The sequence below is a fragment of the Plecotus auritus genome (genome assembly GCF_963455305.1).
Source record: "Plecotus auritus genome assembly, chromosome: 6".
Lineage (NCBI taxonomy): Eukaryota > Metazoa > Chordata > Mammalia > Chiroptera > Vespertilionidae > Plecotus > Plecotus auritus.
The window spans coordinates 89705271-89715793 of record NC_137773.1 but is presented as its reverse complement, the minus strand read 5'-3'; positions in this window follow the sequence as shown (position 1 = coordinate 89715793).

Genomic DNA, 10523 nt, shown 5'->3' with positions numbered 1-10523 from the left:
ACCTGGGACCCTTCAGTCCGCAGGCCGACACTCTATCCACTGAGCCAAACTGGTTAGGGCTCTCTAAATGGTCTTTTAAATTTTTTTTGTTTAATTGATTTGAGAGAGAGAGAGAGAAACGTAGATGTATTATTCCACGTATTTGTGCATTCATTGGTTGATTCTTGTATGTGTCCTTAGTAGGGATCGAACCTGCAACCTTGGCATATCCCCAGGACCCTCTAACCAACTAAACTACTTGGCCAGGGCCTCAATGGTCTTTTAAAACAAGGAGCCTCAGAGCCAGGGGCTAAGGATACGAAAATAGGGGTACAAAGGTGGGGAGAACATGGGGGTGAAAGGGAGCATGGGGAAATAGAAGGTGCAAAGGACGGTGGAGAAAAGGGGGATGCAGAGGGTGGGGATGGAAGCGGCGACGCAAAGAAGCGCGGGAAAATGAGGGGCGGATAAGGGCGGGGTGGGGTGGGAGACAGAGGTTGGGGTGGATGGAAGGGCAGGTTGGGGCGCCTGCCGTTGAAGGGGAGCAGCCGGGATGGGAAAGAACGAGGGAAAGGAGGACCCTGTGCGCTGCGGAAGGTGGCCTCCTCCGCGGCCCCGCCCCCAGCTTCACCGCAAGTCCGCGGCCCGGCCCCGGTCTCGCGCGCCCTCTGTCGGCCTTCAGTGGATGCGCGGCCCTACGTGTGTCCGGACTCGGGCGACTCCCCGCCAGATATATCGGTCCCCCAGAACAGCCGCTCTGCCCGCGAGTGTCATGAAGCTCCAAGAGTGTCATTTGTGAGAAAATGGAGATGTAATTCCCACCCCCAACACCCCCCAACACAAATCCATTGAATTGATGGGAATAGACAGAATTGTGTAGGCATCCAGCAAATTGCAAATACAAGACATTTGGCTAAAAAAGAAAAGCATGAAGAAAACCAGTACAAATTTATCAGTAACAGTTAAAAGGTTCTAGAAACAGTGAAACGCTCCTTTTGAAGTGGTGCTACAGAGCCATTAGGAGGACATGTAAAGACCACGGTAGAAATAACATAAGCGCCACTTCAATATTTCCTTAATAGCAGGGCTTACGGTGTATTGACATAATCCTGGTTTCTTTCTCCACATGCTTGGTCTCCTTCCTTATAATTTAGGAGATGTTTCTCTCTTTTTTTGCAATATATTTTTATTTCAGAAAGGAAGGGAGAGGGAGAGAGAGATAGAAACATCAATGATGAGAGAATCTTCAATCGACTGCCTCCTGCACGCCCCTCACCAGGGATAGAACCCTGACCTCCTAGTTCATAAGTCGACGCTCAAACACTGAGCCATGCTGGCCGGGCAGGATATGTTTCTTAAATGAACAATTTCCAAGAAAAGGAAGTCTATTAAACACACACACACACACACTCACACACTCACACATACACACACTATTTTATGTCAATAGCCCTTGTTAGTCTATGAACGATCCTTAAATTCATAGATTTGTCATCAACATCAACAACAAGGTTCTCACTCTAGCTGGTTTGGTTCAGTGGATGGAGCGTTGGCCTGCGGACTCAGGGGTCCCAGGTTCGGTTCTGGTCAGGGGCGTGTGCCTTGGTTGAGGCTGATTGATGTTTCTCTCTCATCAATGTTTCTAGCTCTCTCTCCCTCTCCCTTCCTCTCTGTGAAGAATCAATAAAATATATTAAACACACACACACACACATACATACACACACACACAACAAGGTTCTCAGGAGATAGGTTCACCTGGTTGATTGTTCATGTAAAATTTGCAGCATTGATATATTTGTGTGTTTAGGGCCACACAACCTGAATCCACCCCTGACAAGAGGCATTTTATGGTTTAAGATATTTTAGTAGCAATCATTGGGGGAGGAGGTGACAAATCGGAATCTGCCAGCCAGCAGAAAAGTGAGCTCAGGGCAGAAGGCATCTGTCCATGCTGAGGCTGGTCATTCCCTCACTGGGCTTCCCAGGCCACAGACCTCAGCCCTGGCCAGGGATGTTGTGACATTGTGGGTTGAGATCTTGGATGAGACAGTAGAGGATCATAGTAACCATCATTGCTGCCACTTGAAAGAGACGCAGATGGCATTTCCACCATGAGGGATCTTTTGTTGTTGTTTGGCTGGTTGGTTGGTTTTTAAAAATTCCATTTCTTTCATCTTTTTCACATTCTGACTTTTTTTGTTGTTGTTAATCCTCATTGAGGATATTTTTCCCACTGATTTTTAGAGAGAGTGGAAGGGAAAAGGGAGGGGCAGAGAGAGAGAGAGAGAGAGAGAGAGAAAGAAACATCGATGTGAGAGAGACACATCAATTGGTTGCCTCCCACACAAACAGGGGTGGGGATCGAACCTGCAACCCAGATATGTGCCCTTGACCGGGAATCGAACCCAAGACCTTTCAATCCTCAGGCCGGAGCTCTAACCACTGAGCAACCTGCCAGGGCTTCTGACTTATTTTGAGCCTTTGTACTCTGAGTGCTGAGGGCCTTGGATTGGAGTGGGGAGGGGGCGACAGGAAGGCCTCTATCCTGCAGGGATACTCGCTCCTCTCCTCTTTCTCTGCATATAAATCTGGAATTTCTACCCCTTTAGCTCAGCAGAGACTCAGCTTCAGGAAAAGAGGGGAGTAAATTAAGAACACCAACAGATTCTGGATGATATTCAAAATACTCAGCCACAGCCCTGGCTGGTGTGGCTCAGTGGTAGAGCATTGGCCCCTGCACCGAGGGTTCAGTTCCTGGTCAAGGGCATGTACATGGATTGTGATTCGTTCCCCAGCACCGGTCGAGGCCCATGTGTTTTTCTTGCATCCATGTTTCTCTCTTTCTCTCTCCCCTCCCTCCTTTCCACTCTCTCTCTCTCTAAAAAAAAAAAAAAAAAAAAAAGGGAAAAAAATATCCTTGGCTGAGGATTTAAAAAACTCAAGGAGGCAAGACCATACAATGGAGTCCAGATAGTCTCTTCAGCCCTAGCTGGTTTGGCTCAGGGGATAGAGCATTGCCTGTGGACTACAGGGTCCCAGGTTCTATTCCAGCCAAGGGCACATGCCCGGGTTGGGGGCTCGATCCCACCTGTGGGGGGCATGCAGGAGGCAGCCAATCAATGATTCTCACATTGATGTTTCTATCTCTCTCCCTTCCTCTCTGAAATAAATAAAATAAAATAAAAATAAAAAAGACAGTCTCTTCAATAAATGGTGCTGAGAAAATTGGACAGATACATGCAAAAAAATGAAACGAGACCACCAACTTACACCATACACAAGAATAAACTCAAAATGGGTAAAGAACTTAAATGGTGAGTTGTGAAATCATAAAAATCTTAGAAGAATCCATAGGCAGCAAAATATCAGACATATGTCATAGCAATATCTTTATTGATACAGCTCCTAAGACAATGGACACTAAGGAGAAAATAAACAAATGGGACTACATCAAAATAAAAAGTTTCTGCACAGCGTAAGAAACCATCAACAAAACAGCAAGAAAGCCTACTGCATGGGAGAACATATTTGCCAATGTTATCTCCGATAAGCGTTTAATTTTAATCTCCAAAATTTATAGGGAACTCATACAACTTAGCAAAAGGAAGATAAACAATCCAATCAAAAAATGGGAAAGGACCTCGATAGACAGTTTTTGAAAGAGGACCTACAGAAGGCCAAGAGACATATGAAAACATGCTCAAAGTCACTAATCATCCGAGAGATGCAAATCAAAACGACAATGCGGTACCATCTCACACCTGTCAGAATGGCTATCATCAACAAATCAACAAACAACAAGTGCTGGAGAGGATGCGGAGAAAAAGGAACCCTCGTGCACTGCTGGTGGGAATGCAGACTGGTGCAGCCACTGTGAAAAACAGTATGGAGTTTCCTCAAAAAAATTAAAAATGGAACTCCCATTTGACCCAGTAATCCCACTTCTAGGAATATATCCCAAGAAACCAGAAACACCAGTCAGAAAGGATATATGCACCCCTATGTTCATAGCAGCACAATTTACAATAGCTAAGATTTGGAAACAGCCTAAGTGCCCATCAGCAGATGAGTGAATTAAAAACGGTGGTACATCTACACAATGGAATACTATACTGCTGTAAAGAAGGAACTCTTACCATTTCCAACAGCATGGATGGAACTGGAGAGCATTATGCTAAGTGAAATAAGCCAGTCAGAAAAAGATAAATATCACATGATCTCACTCATTTGTGGAATATAATGAACAAAATAAACTGATGAACCAAAACAGAGCCAGAGGAAAAAAATATTTTAGAATATAATAGAAGTAATCCTGTTATTTGCAGATTTTTAATATTTTCTACAACTTTTGTGTTATTATACTATGTTAGTACAGTTTTGGTAATATTATATTTAAAATATTTTTTCTTGCCGAAACCGGTTTGGCTCAGTGGATAGAGCGTCGGCCTGCGGACTGAAAGGACCCGGGTTCGATTCCGGTCAAGGGCATGTACCTGGGTTGCGGGCACATCCCCAGTGGGGGGTGTGCAGGAGGCAGCTGATCGATGTTTCTCTCTCATCGATGTTTCTAGCTCTCTATCCCTCTCCCTTCCTCTCTGTGAAATATCAATAAAATATATTTAAAAAAAAAAAAATAAAATAAAATATTTTTTCTTGAAATATTAATTTTTATTGCATGTAACACTATTATATTTAAAATAGTTTTTCTTGAAACATTAATGTTTATTGCATGTAACATTATTATACTTAAAATAGTTTTTTTTGAAATATTAAAAACACACACACAAAAAAAAAACTCAGTCACAAAATACTGCCCAGGCAGCAATGAGCCAGACAGAGCAAAGGGTCTCGACTCTGTGGGACCAGGAGGTCTGGGAGGTCCTGGTAAGAGTCCTAATGAGAGTTCAGACAGAGTGGCTACTAGACCATTGGCTGCAGGTGACATTCCTCAAGGGGGCTCTGGTTTTGTTTTTGTTTTGATCCTCACCCAAGAATATTTTCCCATTTATTTTTAGAGAGAGTGGAAGAGGGGGAAGAGACAAAGAGAGAGAGAGAGAAACATTGAAGTGAGATCAATTGGTTGCCTCCTGCATGCACCCTGACCAAGACTGGGGATGGAACCCACAACTGAGGTATGTGCCCTTGACCAAAATCTAACCCAGGATCCTTCAGTCTGCTGGCAGACACTCTATCCACTGAGCCAACCCAGTGGCTGGTCCCTGGGGAGTCAAAACTGTTCCCATCCCACTGAAAAGTTCTTAAGTAGTTTTCAGAGATTCTGCACCTCTAATACCTCAAAGGGACCTATAACAACTACAAACAGGACCTTTTAAAGTATGTGAGGAGCCCGAGCTGGTTTGGCTCAGTGGGTAGAGCGTTGACCCTCAGACTGAAGAGTCCCAGGTTCGATTCCAGTTTAGGGTGTGTACCTGGGTTACATACCTAAGTTGCAGGGTGGATCCCTGGCCTTGGTCAGGGCACATGCGGGAGGCAACCAATCTATGTGTCTCTCTCACATCGATGTTTCTCTCTATGTCTCTCCCCCTCCCTTCCACTTTCTCTAAAAATCAATGGAGCCCTAACTGGTTTGGCTCAGTGGATAGAGCGTCGGCCTGCGGACTGATAGGTCCCAGGTTCAATTCTGGTCAAGGGCATGTACCTTGGTTGCGGGCACATCCCCAGTAGGAGGTGTGCAGGAGGCAGCTGATCGATGTTTCTCTCCCACTGATGTTTCTAACTCTCTATCCCTCTCCCTTCCTCTCTGTAAATAATCAATAAAATATATTTTTTAAAAAATAAATAAAAATCAATGGAAAAATATCCTCGGGTGAGGATTAACAAAAAAATAAAACAACAAAGTAGGTGAGGAGTGTTTCCCTTTCTAGAAATTTCTCCTACAGATTTATTCAAACACATAAACCAGGAGTTGGCAAACCCAGAGAGTAAATATTTTGGGCTTTGCAGACCACACCATCTTTGTTACCACTCTGCTCTTGTAGCACAGACAGTATGTAAATAAATATCATGCAAATAAATGCAAACAAATGGGCGTGGCCACGCAATGATGTAAACAACAAAGAGAATGTTGCTTACAAAAGCAGGTGGCAGGATGTGGTTCTGTCAACACCTCCTCTAAAGTCTAGTTTGAGTTGGTGAATGAATACAAACAACCTAAATGCCCTTCACAAGGGGACTGGTTAAATACGACAGGATCCAACCACAGAAAGGTGTTGTGGACTAAATTGTGTCCCCCCAAATTCATGTAGTCAAAGGCCCCAAAGTGACCTTATTTGGGGGAAGGGCCTTTAGGGAGGTAACTAAGATTAAATAAGGTCATAAGGGTGGGCCCTGATCCAATAGGACTGGTGTCCCTATACAAAGAGGGAGAGATACCAGAGATCTCTCTGTGCAAGACAGAGGAAGTGCTGAGTGAGGACACAGCAAGAGGTGGCGACTACAAGCCAGGACGAGGACTCTCAGCAGAAATCAACCCTGGCACCTTCGTCTTGGAGTCTAGCTTCCAAAACCATCAGTAAATAAATGTCTGTTGTTTAACCCAGCAGTCGGAGGTGTTTTGTTACAATGGTCCAAGCTGATTCAGACCCGAGGGATATTCTGTAGCTGAGAAAATGAGTGCTAAGTCCCAGAAGTACTCAGGTACAGGCATGGGAAGATTTCCAAGTGACAGTCTCTTAGAAGAAATAAGGTGTAGCTCTAGCCGCTTTAGCTCAATGGATAACTCACCAGCCCTCGGACTGGAAGGTTCTATTCTGGTCAAGGGCACGGACCTCAGTTGCAGGCTGTGGCCCTTGTCGGACAGGCAGCCTATCAATGTGTCTCTCTCACATCGATGTTTCTCTCTGTCTCTCCCCCTCCTTTCCACTCTCTCTAAAAATCAATGGAAAAATATCCTTGGGTGAGGATTAACAAAAAAGAAATAAAGTGTGGAAAACATGAATGAATAAACAAATTGTGATGCCATCCACACAATGGAATATTGTTCTGCTATGAAAAGCAATGAAGCTCTGACACACACTACGATGTGGATGAACTCATGCTGAATGAAAGAAGCCAGACTAGAAAGGCAACATGTTGTGTGATTCTATTTCTATGAAATGTCCAGAATTGGCAAATTTGTAGAGGCAGAAAGTAGATTTTTTTTTAATATATTTTATTGATTTTTTTACAGAGAGGAAGGAAGAGGGATAGATAGTCCGAAACATCGATGAGAGAGAAACATCGATCAGCTGCCTCCTGCACACCTCCTACTGGGGATGTGCCCGCAACCAAGGTACATGCCCTTGACCGGAATCGAACCTGGGACCTTTCAGTCTGCAGACCGACGCTCTATCCACTGAGCCAAACCGGTTTTGGCAGAAAGTAGATTTGTTGTTGCCAGGGGTCTGGGGAGTGGGAAATAGGACTGACGGCTTCATAAGGACAGAGTTTCCTCTTGGAGTGATGGAGATGTTTTGGGCCTGGCCGGCGTGGCTCAGTGGTTGAGCATCGACCTATGAACCAGTAGATCACAGTTCCATTCCCAGTCAGGGCACATGCCTGCGTCTCAGGCTCCATCCCCAGTGTGTGGTATGCAGGGGGCAGCCAATTAATGATTCTCTCTCATCATTGATGTTTCTATCTCTCTCTCCCTCTCCCTTCCTCTCTGAAATCAATAAAAATGTATTTTTTTTTAATGTTTTGGAACTAGATAGTGGTGGAGTTGCACAACATCATGCCTGTATTATATGCCACTGAATTGTACGACTTAAAATGGTTAATTTTATGTATGTGAATTTCACCCTCATAAAAAAAAAAAAAATCTGACCCTGACCTCCCCGATAAAAGCAGAAACATTTTGATCTCTCCCAAACAACTGTAGACACACGGGCTTGCTGTGAATGCTTGAGGGAGGCCATGTTGTCAGGGGGTTGGGCCTCAACACTTGTTCGTTCAGTTCCTAGTGTCCCCACTGGCTGGCCAAGAAACATAAGCCATGGCACTCACCTGGCAGGGCCTTGGTTTCCTTACCTGCCAAAAGGCGATAATGATGGCAAGGGCGGAAAAAGTGAAGGGATTAAGAAATATAAGCTGCCACTTATAAAACTGATAAGTCTGGTCCTGGCAGCATAGCTCAGTTGGTTAGAGTGTCATCCCGATACGCCAAGGTTATAGGTTCTATCCCCAGTCAGGGCACATAAAAGAGCCAACCAGCCCTAGCTGGTTTGGCTCAGAGTGTCGGCCTGTGGACTGAAGGGTCCCGGGTTCGATTCCAGTCAAGGGCACATGCCTGGATTGCAGTCTTGATCCCCAGTAGGAGGCGTGCAGGAGGTGGCTAATCAATGATTCTCTCTCATCATTGATGTTTCTGTCTCGCTCTCCTTCTCCCTTCCTCTCTGAAATCAATAAAAATATATTAAAAAACAACAACCAATAAATGCATAAATAAGTAGAACAGCAAATCAGTATTTCTGTCTCTTCCTCTCTCTAAAATAAAATAAATAAAATAGCTCATGGAGATGTAATGTAAAACACAGTTAATAATGTCATACTAACAATGTACGGTAACAGATGGTTACTAGATTTATCATGGTGATCACTTCATTAGACATATACTAGTAAATGTTGAATAACTATGTTGTATGCCTGAAACTAATATTGTACCTTAACTAAAGGGTGCCCCCCCAAAATATTATACACTTTAACAGCTGATAGCTCAATTTTGAAAATGAAAATAATAAACACTTGCCTTTATAATTATTCAAAGTGTGTGTATACATTTTGGGGGAACACCCAGTATATTTTAATTTAAAAAGTAGTAAATTTTATGTGCACCAGGAACAGAGGCCTCCGGGTGGGAGGGGTGGAGATGGCTGGGTGGAACGCACAGCTCCATCCCTGCAGCTACGGGGGAATGTCACCTCCAGCGCACACCACCTCGGCAGCGGAGTGGGTGCAGTACTGCTCCCGAGCCCCAAATTCATGTCCTCCTGGAGCCTCAGAATGTGACCTTTTTTGGAAATAGGATCATTGCAGATGCAATTAGGGATCCTGAGATGAAATCAATCTGGATTTAGGGTGAGTTTGGGCCCTAAACCCAATGGCCTTGGAGGTTCAATGGTGTGAAAAAATGATCCCAAGGTGTGGCTAAGAGGATGCTGCAGGTTCCAACGCTCTGCATTCGGAACAATCCCAAGTTTGAAAAATTAGCCCCGATTCCTGTTTCATAAACAAAAATGACCGGAAGGGAATCTACAAAAAGGCCAGCACTAGGGGCATTAGGGCAACGTTGTCTTTTCTTATGTACTTCTTTCTGAAAATGTTCCCAGATCGTCTACCATGAGCATATATTCCTTTGGCATACAAAAAAAAAAAAAAAAAAAAAAAAATTGTTAAGAACATGGAGGGATGTCATGACTCTGTAAAAAGAGACCAGAGATTGAAGGAGCCAAGATGCTGAGTGACCGTCTTTAGCCGGGGCCTCTGCGTCCTTGGCAGGGTTTTCTCACCATTTCAGGGGATGCTCCTTGCTGAGCCTGGCGGGATACGAGAAGCTGGGACCTCAAGTGAAAGAATTTTCAGAAACAAAAGCAACTCTGACACGAAACTTAGCCAGGACCTTGGGGGTCAGGGAAAACAATCCGCCCAGCACAGGAATTTCCTCTGCAGGCTGCCTTCAGACTTTTCTGTCTCTCTTAAATGATCTGACAGAGCCTGGCTGGTGTGGCTAAGTGGCTGAACGTCAGTCTATGAACCAGGAGGTCACGGTTCCATTCCCAGTCAGTCAGGGCACGTGCCCGGGTTGCAGGATTGGCAGGAGGCAGCCGGTCAATGATTCTCTTCCATCATCGATGTTTCTATCTCTCTCCCCGTCTCCTTTACTCTTTGAAATCAATAAAAAATACATTTAAAAAAATAAAGATCCGAAAGAGTTAGTGTACACATTTCTTGAAGCCTTTACTCCATGCCACTTAACAAATAGTCTAGAACAGGGGTGGGCAAACTTTTTGACTCGAGGGCCACAATGGGTTCTTAAGCTGGACCGGAGGGCCGGAACAAAAGCGTGGATGGAGTGTTTGTGTGAACTAATATAAATTCAAAGTAAAGGAGCAGAGGGGAGAGCAAGAGAACCGGATAGAACAGCCGGATCCGGCCCGTGGTCCGTAGTTTGCCCACGGCTGGTCTAGAATCTCCCCTCCCATCCTTGGAGGTAGGTATGGTGGTTGCACCCAATTTACAGATGGAAAACCAGAGGCACAAGAGGAGAACCTCATGCCCCAAGTCACACTGCTGAGACTTGAAGCCTGGTCTCTCGAGTCCAAAGTCAGGGCTTTTTTTCTGATGGGTGGTGTCTGTCCATTCACTAATTCATTCAGGGAGCATCCACTGAGTGCCTAGTGTATGCCAACCACTGTGCCAAACAAGACAGACACAGTGTCTGCATCCAGAGGTAAGGTATTTTTAGGGACCCAGATATGTGAGCAGATAATGCAATTATTGGGCCCAGCTTCAACTTAAGAACATGGGGGGAGAGGATCTCACTA